This window comes from Zea mays, chromosome 2, assembly GCF_902167145.1.
Source record: "Zea mays cultivar B73 chromosome 2, Zm-B73-REFERENCE-NAM-5.0, whole genome shotgun sequence".
In the NCBI taxonomy this organism is placed as follows: domain Eukaryota; kingdom Viridiplantae; phylum Streptophyta; class Magnoliopsida; order Poales; family Poaceae; genus Zea; species Zea mays.
In genome coordinates, this window is record NC_050097.1 from 227,946,321 (window position 1) to 227,963,830 (window position 17,510).

Below are 17,510 nucleotides of genomic sequence, written 5' to 3' on the forward strand. Positions count from 1 at the left end.
CACCAAGGAGAGATTCTTCATATGATGATCTGGTGTTCCCTCCACAAGTTGTTAGGCGCTCTGGAAGGAACAAAGCACTAAAACGCCAATTGACTAGGCAAATATGCGAAGACCAGCCACCGAGTAAGCGCCAAGCAGTGGGGGAGAGGATAAAGACTGCTACTGGAAAACAACATTTTTCTGTCCATACATAGTTCTTTTTGTTCTTTATTGTTTTTTATATGTATACAATGTCTAATTTATTTTTGTAACTGAATTGTATACCTGCATGCGTGATGAAAAAAGGATGGTCACGGATGCTATATAACAATGAGGTGTTCTTCAGCTGTTGTGAACAACGCAGTGCTTACATTTCCGGACAGAGTAAAGGAAAGGTTAAAGGATTTGGGTTTTGGTTTGTTGCTGATAATGAATATAGAAGGGCTCGACGATAGGGTGTTGATGGCATACTTGCTTTCAAGTGTACATGATAATCCTCGGCGCATTGAAGTTGGCAGGCGCTCGTTGCCAATAATAGCTCAAGTTGTCCACCTCGTCACTAGTTTGCCAATTGGTAATAAAAATTTCTCCAAGCTTGTATGCTTTTCATAATTTAGTATGTTAGGTTGTTCTTTTAATCTAGCAGTTAGAGACTTTATTGTATGCTATTCATAATTTATATGCTTTTAGTCCACTAACAGTTAGAAAGTTTACTAACATTAACATCTTAATTTAGCTTGCTATTTTTAATCTTAATTTAGTTTGCTGACTTTTTAATCTAAATTTAAGTTGCTTACTTTTTAGTCTTAAATTTAGCATGTAGATTTAGCAATGATGAGATACCTACAAGCGCTAGTAGTAGCCAATCTCAAAAGGAACCTGAATCTGTCAATGATTTTGAGCCTATTCAAACTGATGATGAAGAGGAACCAATGGGTGAGGAGGACATTCTTGGCACGAAGGGGAAGCTTACTTCTATGGTTTGGAAGGAGTTCAAGAGGGTAAAAGTTGGTAGAAATGTGAAGGCTAAATGTAAATATTGCCACAAGCAGTTAGGAGGTAGTAGCAAGAATGAGACAAAGCATCTCCACGATCATTTAAAAATATGTACATTGAGAAGGATCAAGATAATGGGATAGAATAAGTCTCTTGCACAATCTTCTTTGAGGTTTAGTTCCAAAGATGGATGGAAAGTTTCTGTGGAGAATTACACATTTGATCCAGAGGTAGCTAGGACTGAACTAGCTTCGATGATTATCCTACATGAGTATCCCTTACCTATTGTTGACCATGCTGGTTTTAGAAGGTTTGTGAGTGCACTTCAACCGCTGCTCAAGGTGGTGACTCGAAACACTATCATGTTAATATTGTACTTTTTTGCATTGTTCTTGTATTATTATTGTACTATTCAACAAGTTGACTATATAGATGGTTTTTGTTATTGTAGAAAGGATATTATGGAATCATACATGGATGAAAAGAAAAAGGCCATATCCTACATGGCTACAACTAAGTTGAGGGTAGCTGTTACAACTGACATGTGGACTTCTGATATCCAAAAAAGAGGGTACATGGCTATCACAACTCATTTTATTGATGACTCATGGACACTTAGAAACATCATTCATAGGCTCAAGTTGTTTAATGATATTATTATTGTGTTTTCTAGGATAAATTATGTGACAACTAATATTCAACTTCTAAAAATATGTGAGGCTAAAGAGCAGATTAGGTAGTGGGGTACATGTGGCTATCCCATTATTGAGGATACGTCATGTGAGATGATTGCAAAGTTTGATAAGTATTGGAAGCAAAGTCAAGGACCAATGGGATTGGCCACCATTCTTGATCCTCGGTTTAAAACTGACTTCCTTCTTGGTTTCATTGAAACTCTTACTTGTGAACCAAGTGACGTGTATGTGGAAAAACTTGGTAAGATTAAGGAGTCCCTCTGTGAGTTGAAGGAGTATGAATTGGATGAGGGTGAAGACAATATAGAGTCATCAACCCCCCACTTGCCCATTCAGATGTACTCTCTACAATTAGTGCAAGAGTTGCTAATAGAAGGCCTACAACAATGAGATTTAAGTTTGAATTAGATAGGTTTTTGTAGGATGAGTTGGTTCCAATCAGTGTAGAAAACTTCAAAATACTAGATTGGTGGAAGTTAGTTGGGACACGTTATCCAACTTTGAGGAATGTTGCAAAAGACATATTTACAATCCTAGTTACCGCTGTGGCATCTAAATCTGCATTTAACACTAGTGGAAGGGTTCTTAGTGGGCACCATAGTCGTCTTACTCCGGAAATCTTAGAGGCCTTAATGTGCATGCAAGATTGGTTGTGGAATAAGTATCAAGGTGCATCTATTATACATGTACTGTACTGCCATTCAAACGCCAAATTCATTATGTTTTCCTGCTAACATGGTTGTTTTGTAGGTTATGGTAACAATGAAATTGCTACCTTTTGGAGTTGTCTTTAAGAAATCCAAGATGGGATTAAGGTACTGATTTTATGAAAAATGAAATAAAGCTTGTTGCATACTCTTCTAAGTTATATGGTGAATTCATACATTCCTTGATGTTTGTTGTATGATCTTGCACTAGTTGATTAGACCAAGAACTAAAGAAGGTGCACATGTGACATGTGCTTGTCTTTTGGTTATTTGAAACTATGTTATTGCTTCAAGATGAGTGGATGAACAAGTTCTTATGTTGAAATATGAAATTGTGTCACTAAACAAGATGAGTGGTTGTGAACTATGAACTATGCATTTTGTAATGGTCACTAGTGCTTAATTATGTTATGAAACTATGCATTATGTTATGTACTAGTCACTGGTGTAGTAGGGGCGTGATGCTTAAATGGTGGCTGTGAACTATGTATTTTGTGATTTATGAACAATGAACTGGTTACTGTCTATGTGTTGTCTTGCTGAAATTATTGAAACTATGTATTATTGAAAGTATGCACATTGATATTGCTGTGTTATTGAAAGTATTGAACTATGCTGCTGGCTTGTTGTTGTCTTGTTTAATGAAGCAGGTACGGGGGTCCCCACAGGGATAAAATCCCTGAGGGACGGGTATGGAAAAAAATCCCCCCTGAGCTCTTCGCGGGACTGGGGCGGGGGTCCCCCCACCCACACGGGCATGGGTCTGGAGGATCAAAACCCGATGAGGAATTTCTCATTGCCATCTCTACTTCTGTTCTCTTATATGAAAAGGGGGCAAACCAAGCAGGTATCGGGTGCGTCCTCCCCTCTCTGACATGCTTCATGATGAGCGACCAAGATGATTTTCTTTGGGTCATCAAGGTGGATGAGTTCCACCGTCCAACCACTCTTTTTTATTTTATATTGTAAACTTGGTTGAATTTGGTCCATATTCTATTGTTTTGCTATTTTTTGCACAGTTAGTTTGTATTTTTTTGTCATTTATTGTTTATAAATATTATTATTCTATGTATGGAAATTTTTTCTTCCAAAGGTAGATTATTTTTCCTGTACATAGGGGTTGGTCACTCAGTCCTAACTAAGTTCTCCCTGAGACAGAGACTAGTTTGAATAGATTGTTAGAAAATGTTCATCCCAGTTTCGTCCTTAGCCACTACCAGAATCAGCTTCTTTACCGAGTGTCTGAAGCACTCGGCAAAGCCTGGAAAACACTCGGGAAAGACTTTGCCGAGTGTGACACTCGGCAAAGAAAGCTTGGTGAACTGTACATCGGCAACAACTTCTTTGCCGAGTACTTTTTATCGGGCCTCTGCAAAAACTTTACCGAGTGTCACCCGGTACTCGGCAAAGAAAAGCCGCCATCACGGCGCCAGGTAACGGTGATGGATCCTGTGCCGAGTGTATTAGGTGGCACTCGGCAAAGGCTCCCCCTTTGCCGAGTGCCCGCTGTACAGACACTTGGCAAAGAAGCCCAACGTGGGCCCCTTTACCAGGGCCTTTGCTAAGCGTATCAGGTGGCACTCGGCAAAGGGATCACCAGTGGGCCCCTATGTCAGTACCATTGCTGAGTGCACTAGGAGGCATGCGGCAATGGTAGGTATTTTTCCGAGTGTCAAGGCCAGAGCACTCGACAAAGAGGCTTTACCGGTGCCCAGGTGTGCCTTCTTTACCGAGTGCTATGACCTTGACACTCGGCAAAATACCTCTTTGCCGAGTGTTACACTCGGCAAAGTAAACAGTATTACCCCTTTTTTATTTGTTTTTCTATTCCATCCAAACAAACAAAAAATACATCACAGATATCACATAATAGCCACATATACATCACATATATCACATAATCATCACATACATAATAGAGACCACATATTTCATAAATCTAACAAGTTTTTCACAAACATGTCTATGTTCATACCAAGTTTCACCAACATAAATGTTACCAACTCTCAAACATAAGTTCAGGACAAGTTTATCACACAAGTCTCACAATCACAACTAAGCTAAGAGATCATCAGGGAGGTGGGCGGCTGTACTGGTGCGACGATTGGCTAGGCGATCCATGAGGGTTGTTGGATGCCGCCCTAGATTGTCCCTACATAGAGAAGAGATTGCATGTGTTATACCAGATAAATATATATCATGCAGGACTAGAATTTTGATACTCACAGGAGTATGGAACTGAGCAGGGTAAAATATAGGGAACAACGGAGGTGGTGGAGCAAAACCATGTGCGGCACCAAGGCTCTACATGTATTGGAACATCTCTGCCATCCTCGACTCCATCTCCTGCTGTTCCCTCCTCTCTTCTTCTAGTTGGGTCTGCAATATTTCAACCCAATGTTATATTAACTCAAAGGGAAGGTATATAACTCAAGGAATGACGAGTTATAGAAGCACTAACCTAGAGTAGTTGTATCTAATGATGTGAGTTGTCCTGCCGAGGTCGTATGGCTGGGCTCAAGCTCGTGCTCCTTGCTCGCACCCGAGACAGAGTGGAAGTGGACGACAAGTCGATTGCCCCATCGGCAATCCAGTATTGCCCATGCCTCTTGCCTCCTCCAACCCTCATGAGGACATCTCTATCGATGTCCTCGGTCCTCGGATCGTAATCTGGTCCATGGACCTCCTATGCCATGGCAGTGTACTCATGAAGGCGGCTGTAGACGGCGGGGTTGCTATATGCCTCGAGCCCATCATCCAGGTTGTAGGTGACGTTGGACGTCGCCTTGCCCTTATGGGCCATAGCATAAGCCAAGAAGAAGGAGCAAGGTTGGCCACCATGTGATACCGACTGCAAGAAAATCAACGAGATAGTTAGAAATCATATCTAATCCAGTGTTATATACCTAAATGAAAAAGAGGGTGTACCCATGCTTTTGCATAACTACATGCAAACTACATTTATATTATATATACTACATGGAAACTACAAGATCATTTATAGTATATATACAACATTTATATAACTACATGTAGACCAACTACATACCGGAATGTTTCGATAGCATATACACTACATGGAAACTACATTTTCAATAGCATGTAGTTTCGTATAGATCAACCAAACACATATACTAAAAATGTATACCTTAGCGGTGGGCGGAGAAGTGTGGGGTTAGCCGGGGAGGATGGCCGGAGACGGCCGAGCAATGGTGGAGACGGCCGGCCGGCGGTGGCCGAGGCGACGGAGATGGCTGAGGCGACGGGTTTGGCGGTCGGGCGGCGGTCGAGACGGCCCAGCGGTGGTGGGCGAGGCGGTGGGGTTGGCGGGCCGGTGGCGGGGGATATGGCCGGGGCGGCGAGGTTGGCGGTGGACGGTGGGCGGTGGCGGGGTTGGCCGAGGCGACAGGGGTCACCGTGGAGATGGCCGACAACGTGACGACGGTGGGGATGGGCACGACGGTGTTTGTGTTAGAAGTTGAGAACGCCGGTGACCGCGGCTATGTAAATAGACTTTGCCGAGTGCCCGTGATCCGGCACTAGGCAAAGATTTTTTTAATTTTAAAATACGCTTTGCCGAGTGCCAGTGATCTGCTGAGTGCCCCGTGTCTAGCACTCAGCAAAGAGTGTTTTATTTTTTATATAAATTCTTTGTGGAGTGTCCCCGGTCAGGCACTCGGCAAAGAACGTTGTTCCGAGTGTCTTCACAAGACATTCGGCAAAGAATATTTGTATTTTTTCTTTTTTTCACCAAACTTTTTGTGGTGTTTTCCAACACTATGTAGACTTACATGTTCAATTTTGACACAATTATCAAAGTGTTTGCTATAGCTATTTGCTTTAGTTTGTTTAATTGAATTTCTTCAGATGATTCAGATTTGAACTGCAAGTCACACGAAAAATGGAAAACGGTGAATGCAAAAATGATGTCCATGTTAGTTAGCACAAGTTACGACCTATTTCAGAAACAAGCCAGAATTTTCGAGCACCATGCTCACGAAACATGGCTGTGAACTTGCCATCCGGTTGTTTAAAAATTGTAAAACACAAACAAAGTCAAAAAATCATGAAACTTGTCCACATGTCATGATATCATATTGTCGGGGACCATAATTAGGGGTACCCCCAAGACTCCTAATCTCAGCTGGTAACCCCCATCAGCACAAAGCTGCAAAGGCATGATGGGTGCAATTAAGTCAAGGCTCGGTCCACTCAAGGGACACGATCTCGCCTCGCCCGAGCCCAGCCTCGAGCAAGGGCAGCCGACCCCGGAGGATTCACGTCTCGCCCGAGGACCCCCTCAAGCGACGGACACACCTTCGACTCACCCGAGGCCCAGTCTTCGCCGAGAAGCAACCTTGGCCAGATCGCCACACCGACCGACCGTATCGCAGGAGCATTTAATGCAAGGATGGCCTGACACCTTATCCTGACACGCGCCCTTCAGTCGACAGAGCCAAAGTGACCGCAGTCACTTCGCCGCTCCACTAACCGGCCTGACAAGAAGACAGCGCCGCCTGTGTCGCTCCGACTGCTGTGCCGCTCGACAGAGTGAGGCTGACAGCAGCCAAGTCCGGCCTCGGGCGCCATAGGAAACTCTGCCTCGCCCGACCCCAGGGCTCGGACTCGGGCTTGGCCCCGGAAGACGACGAACTCCGCCTCGCCCGACCCCAGGGCTCGGACTCGGGCTCGGCCCTAGAAGACGACGAACTCCGCCTCGCCCGACCCCAGGGCTCGGACTCGGCCTCGGCTCCGGAAGATGATGAACTCCGCCTCGCTCGACCCCAGGGCTCGGACTCGGGCTCGGCCTCGGAAGACGACGAACTCCGCCTCGCCCGACCCCAGGGCTCGGACTCGGGCTCGGCCTCGGAAGACGACGAACTCCGCCTCGCCCGACCCCAGCGCTCGGGCTCGGCCTCGGCTCCGGAAGACGACGAACTCCGCCTCGCCCGACCCCAGGGCTCGGACTCGGCCTTGGCCTCGGACGACAGTCTCTACCTCGCCCGACCCGGGGCTCAGACTCGACCTCGACCTCGGAAGACAGACTCGACCTCGACCTCAGAGGAGCATCCACCTCGCCCGACCTAGGGCTCGGACCGACCACGTCGCAAGAGGGGCCATCATTACCCTACCCCTAGCTAGCTCAGGCTACGGGGAACAAGACCGGCGTCCCATCAGGCTCGCCCCGGTAAACAAATAACAATGATGGCGCCCCGCGTGCTCCGTGACGACGGCGGCTCTCAGCCCCTTACGGAAGCAAGGAGACGTCAGCAAGGACTCGGCAGCCCCGACAGCTGTCCTTCCTCAAGGCTCCAGCGCTCCTCCGACGGCCACGACATCACATGAACAGGGTGTCAAGACCTCTCCGACTGCCACGACACCATGTACTTAGGGCGCTAGCTCCTCTCTGCTAGACACGTTAGCACATTGCTACACCCCCCACTGTACACCTGGGCCCTCTCCTTACGCCTATAAAAGGAAGGACCAGGGCCCTCTTACGAAGGGGTTGGCCGCGCGGGAGGACGGGACGACGCGTAGAGTCCCTCGCTCTCCCCCGCGCGGACGCTTGTAACCCCCTACTGCAAGTGCACCCGACCTGGGCACAGGGCAACACGAAGGCCGTAGGTTTCCCCTTTTTGCCTGCCTCCCTCCTCTCTTCTCCCCCCTTCGTGCTCCGTCTCGCGCCGACCCATCTGGGCTGGGACATGCGGCGACAATTTACTCATCGGTCCAGGGACCCCCCGGGGTCGAAACGCTGACAGTTGGCGTGCTAGGTAGGGGCCTGCTACGTGTTGACGAACAGCTTCCCGTCAAGCTCCAGATAGGTAGTCTCCAGCAACCTTTCCAACCCGGGACAGTGCTCCATTTCGGGAGTCTTGAGTTCATGTCCCTCGACGGCAGCTACGACATGATACTCCTTCCTCCACCGCGCGACAGCGACAATGGTGGCCGACAACCCGCCCGCCGGTGGCGGAATCAACGACGTCTTCCCCACGTGGCGGAAGAACAACATCCGAGTTTGTCCTGTCACCTCCCCCACCGACGGAGGAGGAGGCGGGGCAACCGTGGCCAAGCAGGAGGCGGCACCTCGTCGGCTGTCGAGCGAGTCGATGGCGCTGGCGCCCCGACGGGGGACACGTCGGGCGTCGACCTCACGTTTTAGACGAAGACGAGCGCCGTTTCCCCGCAACACGCCAACTCCAAGCGGGCGGACGACGCCAGCACGCTCGTGAAGGACTTGCTGGGCGTCGCCCTCGTACCTGAGACGACGGTGCAGTCCGCCCCTGACGTGACTTCGTCACCGCCTGTCGACCAAGAGGTACCGACCGATTCCCATCTCGTGCCTTTTGGATTCAGCCTCGACCCACCAAGCGACCTCGCTTTGGTGGAAGCCTTCATAGAGGCATGCACCAACCCTCCAGGGTATCATGTGCGGTCACCCTGGGACCGGCTGACGACCGTCTCGACCTATGGACCCTCGGGTTCTGAGGAAGATGACGAGCCCAACTTTGGTTGGGATTTCTCCGGGCTTGGTAACCCCAGTGCCATGCGGGACTTCATGACCGCATGCGACTACTGCCTTTCCGATTGTTCCGACGGTAGCCGCAGCTTCGGCGACGAAGACTGCGGCCCAAGTCGTGAATGTTTTCACGTCGATCTAGGGGGTCCCGACGAAGGCAACCATCTTGGTATACCGAAAAACGGTGATCCCCCTAGGCCTGCGCCTCGCGTTGACATCCTTCGGGAGCTAGCTGTGGTCCCAGTCCCTACGGGGGGTCAGGACGCACAACTCGAGCAAATTCGCGAGATGCAGGCCAGGCTCGACGAGGGAGCAGGAACACTTGAGCCGCTCCGCCGGAACATCGGGCAGGAATGGGCAGACCAAGCTCCGGTCGGAGAAACGCGTCATCTACCCCAGGGCATCCAGCTCCGCATCGCCGACGACGTCAGGGCAAGGCCACCACCGGCTTCCAGTGGGGTCGGCCAGAACCTGGCTGCAGCAGCAATACTTCTCCGCGCAATGTCGGAACCATCAACCACCGAAGGGCGGCGTGTCCGGGGAGAGCTCAAGAATCTCCTAGAGGATGTCGCGGTCCGACGGGCCGAAAGCTCTGCCTCCCGAAGGCAGGGATACCCCTCGGAGCATCGCGCCGCGACTTCCCGATTCATGCGGGAAGCCTCGGTCCACACCGGGCGCACGCGCAACACAGCGCCTGCAGCCCCGGGTCACCTCGGCAACGAGCACCACCATCGCAACCATCAAGCCCACCTCGACGAGAGGGTGCGCCGAGGCTAGCACCCCAGGCGTGGGGACGCTACGACAGCGGGGAGGATCGGAGTCCCTCGCCCGAACCACCCGGTCTGCAGGCTTTCAGCCGAGCCATACGACGGGCGCCGTTCCCGACCCGGTTCCGAACCCCAACTACCATCACAAAGTACTCGGGAGAGACAAGGCCGGAACTGTGGCTCGCGGATTACCGGCTGGCCTGCCAACTGGGTGGAACGGACGATGACAACCTCGTCATCTGCAACCTCCCCCTGTTCCTCTCCGACTCCGCTCGAGCCTGGCTGGAGCATCTGCCTCCGGGGCAGATCTCAAACTGAGACGACCTAGTCCAAGCCTTCGCCGGTAACTTCCAGGGCACGTACGTGCGCCCCAGGAACTCCTGGGATCTCCGAAGCTGCCACCAGCAGCCGGGAGAGTCTCTCTGGGACTACATCCGGCGATTCTCCAAGCAGCACACCGAGCTGCCCAACGTCACCGATTCGGATGTCATCGGCACGTTCCTCGCCGGCACCACCTGCCGCGACCTCGTGAGCAAGCTGGGTTGCAAGACCCCCACCAGGGCGAGCGAGCTGATGGACATCGCCACCAAGTTCACCTCTGGCCAGGAGGCGGTTGAGGCCATCTTCTGGAAGGATAAGCAGCCCCAGGGCCGCCAGCCGGAAGATGTTCCCGAGGCGTCCACTCAGCGCGGCACCAAGAAGAAAGGCAAGAAGAAGTCGCAAGCGAAACGCGACGCCACCGACGCGGACCTTGTCGCCGCCGGTGAGTACAAGAACCCTCGGAAACCTCCCGGAGGCGCCAATCTCTTCGACAAGATGCTCAAGGAGCCGTGCCCCTATCATCAGGGACCCGTCAAGCACACCCTTGAGGAGTGCGCCATGCTTCGGTGCCACTTTCACAGGGTCGGGCCACCTGCGGAGGGTGGCAGGGCCCACCATGACGACAAGAAGGAGGATCACAAGGCAGAGGAGTTCCCCGAGGTCCGCGACTGCTTCATGATCTATGGTGGGCAAGTGGTGAACGCCTCGGCTCGGCACCGCAAGCAAGAGCGTCGGGAGGTCTGCTCGGTAAAGGTGGCGGTGCTAGTCTACCTAAACTAGTCCGACAAGCCCATCACCTTCGACCAGGGCGATCACCCCGACCGCGTGCCGAGCCTGGGAAAATATCCGCTCGTTGTCGACCCCGTCATCGGCAACGTCAGGCTCACCAAGGTCCTCATGGACGGAGGCAGCAGCCTCAACATCATCTACGCCGAGACCCTCGAGCTCCTGTAGGTCGATATATCCTCGGTCCGGGCCGGTGTGGCGCCTTTTCACGGGATCATCCCCGGGTAACGCGTCCAACCCCTCGGACAACTCGATCTGCCTGTCTGCTTCGGGACTCCCTCCAACTTCAGAAGGGAAACCCTCACGTTCGAGGTGGTCGAGTTCCGAGGAACCTACCACGCAGTGCTGGGGAGGCCATGCTATGCCAAGTTCATGGTCGTCCCCAACTACACCTACCTCAAGCTCAAGATGCCAGGCCCCAACGGGGTCATCACCGTCGGCCCCACGTACCGACACGCTTACGAATGCGACGTGGAGTGCGTGGAGTACGCCGAGGCCCTCGCCGAATCCGAGGCCCTCATCGCCGACCTGGAGAGCCTCTCCAAGGAGGCGCCAGACATGAAGCGCCATGCCGGCAACTTCGAGCCAGCGGAGACGGTTAAGTCCGTCCCTCTCGACCCCAACAACGACGCCTCCAAGCAGATCCGGATCGGCTCCGAGCTCGACCACAAATAGGAAGCAGTGCTCGTCGACTTTCTCCGCGCAAACGCCGAAGTTTTCACGTGGATTCCCTCGGACATGCTAGGCATACCGAGGGATGTCGCCGAGCACTCGCTGGATCTCCGAGCTGGAGCCCGACCCGTGAAGCAACCTCTGCGCCGATTCGACGAAGAAAAGCGTAGAGCCATAGGCGAGGAGATCCACAAGCTGATGGCCGCAGGGTTCATCAAAGAGGTATTCCATCCCGAATGGCTTGCCAACCCCGTGCTTGTGAGAAAGAAAGGAGGGAAATGGTGGATGTGTGTAGACTACACTAGTCTAAACAAAGCATGTCCAAAAGTTCCCTATCCTCTGCCTCGCATCGATCAAATCGTGGATTCCACTGCTGGATGCGAAACCCTGTCTTTCCTCGATGCCTACTGAGGGTATCACCAAATCAGGATGAAAGACTCCGACCAGCTCGCGACCTCTTTCATCACACCTTTTGGCATGTACTGCTATGTTACTATGCCATTTGGTTTGAGGAATGCGGGTGCGATGTACCAAAGGTGCATGAACCACGTGTTCGGCGAACACATTGGTCAAACGGTTGAGGCTTATGTCGATGACATCGTAGTCAAGACGAGGAAAGCCTCCGACCTCCTTTCCGACCTTGAAACGACATTCCGGTGTCTCAAGGCAAAAGGCGTAAAACTCAATCCCGAGAAGTGTGTCTTCGGAGTCCCCCGAGGCATGCTCTTGGGGTTCATCGTCTCCGAGCGGGGCATCGAGGCCAACCCGGAGAAAATCGCGGCCATCACCAACATGGGGCCCATCAAGGACTTGAAAGGCGTACAGAGGGTCATGGGATGCCTTGCGGCTCTTAGCCGTTTCATCTCGCGCCTCGGCGAAAGAGGCCTACCTCTGTACCGCCTCTTAAGAAAGACCGAGTGCTTCACTTGGACCTCCGAGGCCAAGGAAGCCCTCGGGAACCTGAAGGCGCTCCTTACGAACGCGCCCATCTTGGTGCCCCCCGCCGCCGGAGAAGCCCTCTTGATCTATGTCGCCGCTACCACTCAGGTGGTCAGGGCCGCGATCATGGTTGAGAGACGAGAAGAAGGGCATGCATTGCCCGTCCAGAGGACGGTTTACTTCATCAGTGAGGTACTGTCCGAGACCAAGATCCGCTACCCGCAAATTCAGAAGCTGCTGTACGCGGTGATCCTGACGCGACGGAAGCTGCGACACTACTTCGAGTCTCATCCGGTGACTGTGGTGTCATCCTTCCCCCTGGGGGAGATCATCCAGTGCCGAGAGGCCTCAGGTAGGATTGCAAAGTGGGCGGTGGAAATCATGGGCGAGACAATCTCGTTCGCCCCTCGGAAGGCCATCAAGTCCCAAGTCTTGGCGGACTTTGTGGCTGAATGGGTCGACACCCAGCTCCCGGCGGCTCCGATCCAACCGGAACTCTGGACCATGTTTTTCGATGGGTCGCTGATGAAAACAGGGGCAGGCGCGGGCCTGCTCTTCATCTCGCCCCTCAGGAAACACCTACGCTACGTGCTGCGCCTCCATTTCCCGGCGTCCAACAACGTGGCTGAGTACGAAGCTCTGGTCAACGGGTTGCGCATCGCCATTGAGCTAGGGGTCCGACGCCTCGATGCTCGCGGCGACTCGTAGCTCGTCATCGACCAAGTTATGAAGAACTCCCACTGTCGCAACCCGAAGATGGAAGCCTACTGCGATGAGGTTCGGTGCCTGGAGGACAAGTTCTACGGGCTTGAGCTCAACCACATCGCCCGATGATACAACGAGACTGCAGACGAGCTGGCTAAGATAGCCTCGGGGCGGACAACAGTTCCCCCGGACGTCTTCTCCTGAGACCTACAGCAACCCTCAGTCAAGACCGACGACACACCCGAGCCCGAGAAGGCCTCGGCCCAGCCCCGGGCACCCTCGGCTCAGCCCGAGGCACCCTCGGCCCCCGAGGGTGAGGCACTGCGCGTTGAGGAAGAGCGGAATGGGGTCCAGCCTAATCGAGACTGGCAGACCCCGTACCTGCAATATCTCCACCAAGGAGAGCTACCCCTCAACCGAGCCGAGGCTCGGCGACTAGCGCGGCGCGCCAAGTCGTTCGTCTTACTGGGTGATGGGAAGGAGCTCTACCACCGCAGCCCCTCCGGCATCCTCCAGCGATGCATATCCATCGCCGAAGGCCAGAAGCTCTTACAAGAAATACACTCGGGGGCTTGCGGTCATCACGCAGCGCCCCGAGCCCTTGTTGGAAACGCCTTCCGACAAGGTTTCTACTGGCCGACTGCGGTGGCCGACGCCACTAGAATTGTCCGTGCCTGCCAAGGGTGTCAATTCTACGCAAGGCAGACCCACCTGCCCGCTCAGGCTCTGCAGACAATACCCATCACCTGGTCGTTTGCTGTGTGGGGACTGGACGTCGTCGGTCCCTTGCAGAAGGCACCCGGGGGCTACACGCACCTGCTGGTCGCCATCGACAAATTCTCTAAGTGGATCGAGGTCCGACCCCTGAACAGCATCAGGTCCGAACAGGCGGTGGCATTCTTCACCAACATCATCCATCGCTTTGGGGTCCCGAACTCCATCAACACTGACAACGGCACCCAGTTCACCGGCAGAAAGTTCCTGGACTTCTGCGAGGATCACCACATCCGGGTGGACTGGGCCGCCGTGGCTCACCCCATGACGAATGGGCAGGTGGAACGTGCCAACGGCATGATTCTGCAAGGACTCAAGCCGAGGATCTATAACAACCTCCACAAGTTCGGTAGGCGATGGATGAAGGAACTCTCCTCGGTGGTCTGGAGTCTGAGGACAACGCCGAGCCGAGCCACGGGCTTCACACCGTTCTTTCTAGTCTATGGGGCCGAGGCCATCTTGCCCATGGACTTAGAATACGGTTCCTTGAGGGCGTACGACGACCGAAGCAACCAGACCGACCGAGAAGACTCACTGGACCAGCTCGAAGAGGCTCGGGACATGGCCTTACTACACTCGGCGAGGTACCAGCAGTCCCTGCAACGCTACCACGCCCGAGGGGTTCGGTCCCGAGACCTCCAAGTGGGCGACTTGGTGCTTCGACTGCGATAAGACGCCCGAGGGCGGCACAAGCTCATGCCTCCCTGGGAAGGGCCGTTCGTCATCGCCAAGGTTCTGAAGCCCGGGACATACAAGCTGGCCAACAGCCAAGGCGAGGTCTACAGCAACGCTTGTAACATCCGACAGCTACGTCGCTTCTACCCTTAAGATGTTTTCAAGTTGTTCGTACACCTCGTTCACATACAAAGTCTAACCATCAAGGAAGGGTCAGCCTTGCCTCGGCAAAGCCCGACCCTCCCTCAGGGGCTAAAAGGGGGGAACCCCCTCTGCGTCAAAATTTTCCTCGAAAAAAAGGTCTTCCATCAAAAAGACTTTCGCGTCTCCCGGCTATATCAGTAACAGGACCCCAAGAAACGAATAAGGGTGCATGTAAGTGGCAAGGCCGACCGAGCCGAGGGATTCCTACGCCTCTGGGATACGGATACCTCACTCGTCGCCCACCACGAAAAATAACTCTTACTTGGGTAAGCAATCCTGCTACTGACGAACGAGTCCGGATACGCAAAACAGGAGGAAAGGGGACACGACCTTATATTACGATGATAAAGTGTTCGGGCCTTGGCGGCCGCAAAGGACACGGATGCATTCAAAATAAACTGCCCCGACAGAATCAGGCGTCGCCCGGAGAAGGAGCCGCACCCTCGGCTTCGTCTCCACCCTTGGCGAAATCAGCCCTGGCCTCGGACAACGGCGCAAGCGGGAGGATCTCTGCCTCGAAGGTGGTCGCCAGCACCGTGCTTGGGCACGCGGCGGCCGCGTCAAGCCTCTAGACTTCGGCCAGGGCAGCTTCATCTTCGTCAGGAAGGCAATACCCCTCGCTGACCAGCTCCAGATCCACGTCATAGTGGGAAGCGAGCACGGCGAAGGCCCGCCTGACGCCGTGATGCAGCGCCTCGCGGAGTCTGCCACGCGCATGGTCACCCAAGGCCTGCAGGCGACTTTGAGGGGAGCTTCCCGAGGGGACGTCGTCGAAGCCAAAGACCCGACAGAAGGCCGAGATGGCCTCGGACATGGCCGCATGGTCGGCCTCCCTCTGCTCGACTGCCTGAGCAAGCGCCTTGGCGGACTTATCAAGGGCAGACTCGAGCTCTGCGAACAGCCAAAGCGGAAGACTTCAAACACGAGGTGAGGAACGAAGCCGAATCGAAATCTTAAAATAGCCAAGACATACCTTCGGCTCGGGCATGCTGCTCCGAGGATGCGACTTGGGCCACGGCTAGGTCTGCTGCAAGGGCTCCGGCCCGAGCAGACGCCTTGGCTAACTGGACTCCAAGAGCCTTAGCTCGGTTTTCGGCCTCGGCGGCCCGGCCCCGAGATTGGTCCCGCTCGCCGGTGACCTGGTCAAGCTCCGACTGCTGCCGCTGCGCCTCTACGCGTGCCGCTACTGCCTCTACTCCCAGATCGACACAGAGCAACCGAAGGTCCGCCACCTCGGCGCTCTGTTGGGAGAGGCGCGCGGTAGCCCTGGCAAGCGCGGTCCTCAGGGACCGCAGCGAACCCCAGACATTGACCTCGCGGCGGATGAACGATGACTTGGCGGTGCTCAAATCCGTCAGATCCTGAGGGAAGGAAGCGGGGCATCACAAAGAACGCCTTAATCACATGAAAGGTATGCTTGAAATCATTACCTGGAGGATCTTGGGAACGTCCCTGCAAAGGACCTCCAAGGTCGACCGGAGCGACCCCACCGTTGCCTTGGCACACTCACGAAGCTCGTCCCAAGACTGCTCCTCTCGCTCATCGTCAAGAACGAAGAGGGGATCCGAGGCCCCATGGGTCTGGAACCGAAGCAACTGGCGCCGCCCGTCGGAACTGCGCCGCGCAGGGACAAGGTTGCCGCTCGACGGGATGGGTCGCGGTTCCGCGCCCCCCTCCTCTGAGGCACCAAGTAGCGACGCCTCGGCCATCTCAGCATCGGCGGCGACGGGTGGCTCCACGGCCAGAACGGCAACAGCCTCGGCAGCAGCCGGCGCTGGCGCCGGCAACATGTCTGGTGGGCCTGAGGCCACAGCCGCGCCAGTAGCCTCCCCCAGCGTGACGTCCGCCTCGACAGAGGAGTCAGCCTCGGGAGCTCGCCCCGCGGCAACTGGTGCCGCCTGAGCCCCCCGCTGTGGGGCGTCTTGCGAGGGGGTCAGCTGGCCGGCGAGGCCCGGCACGGCGCTAGCTGCAGAAGCCGACGCCGTCTTGAGGACCTTCCGGGGAGCCAGACCGGTCGAACCGTGCCTCCGCTTGCTAAGGAGAAAAGGAAAATCAGAATCGGGACATACGAAGGAGGAGCCAGGACGAAGATATCCTAAGATACTTACCCACTCCGGGCCATGATCAATCGCGCCTGTGGGGAGGTCTCTCGAACCTCAATCCCCGAAGGTACCACCGAGGTCTGCCCCCGCTGCCGGCTTCGGTACCATCCTCGCCTTGGGCGCCCTAGGCACCCGAGGGACGGACTACCCAGACGCAGCCACGACGACCCGAGGATCACCCTCCTGTGCAGTCGGCACGGGCGACGGTTCTCGGGGAACAGGCAGCTCGGCCTGACTCCCCAGGGTCACCTCAACTACCTCGGCCAAGGGGTCAAGTACCCCCTTGGTCTGCCCCCGCTCTTCGGACCGGGACCCCGACGTCCCGGCCCCGGATACCGACGGCATCAGCCCGCTCGGGGGCTGGCTTGGTGACCCCTGGCCCAGCCTCAGATCCGGGCTGAGGCCGAGGCGGGCAGCCATGTCGTCGTCTTCATCATCGTCTTCATCGTCGTCGTCATCGTCAGGCGTCTCCGGCGATGGCTCCCTCGGGAGCCCATCCCTCTCCTGCCGACGGCGAAGCCTTTCCAAGGCATCTCATGCCCACGTCCGCTCGTGGGCCCGAGCCTTCTTCGTGTCCTTCTTCTCCTTCCTCTTCTCCGTGGCGACCCTCCGCGCAGCTCGGTCCACCGCGTCCTCCAGGACCGGTGGTGGGAAAGGCTTGTGAGCCC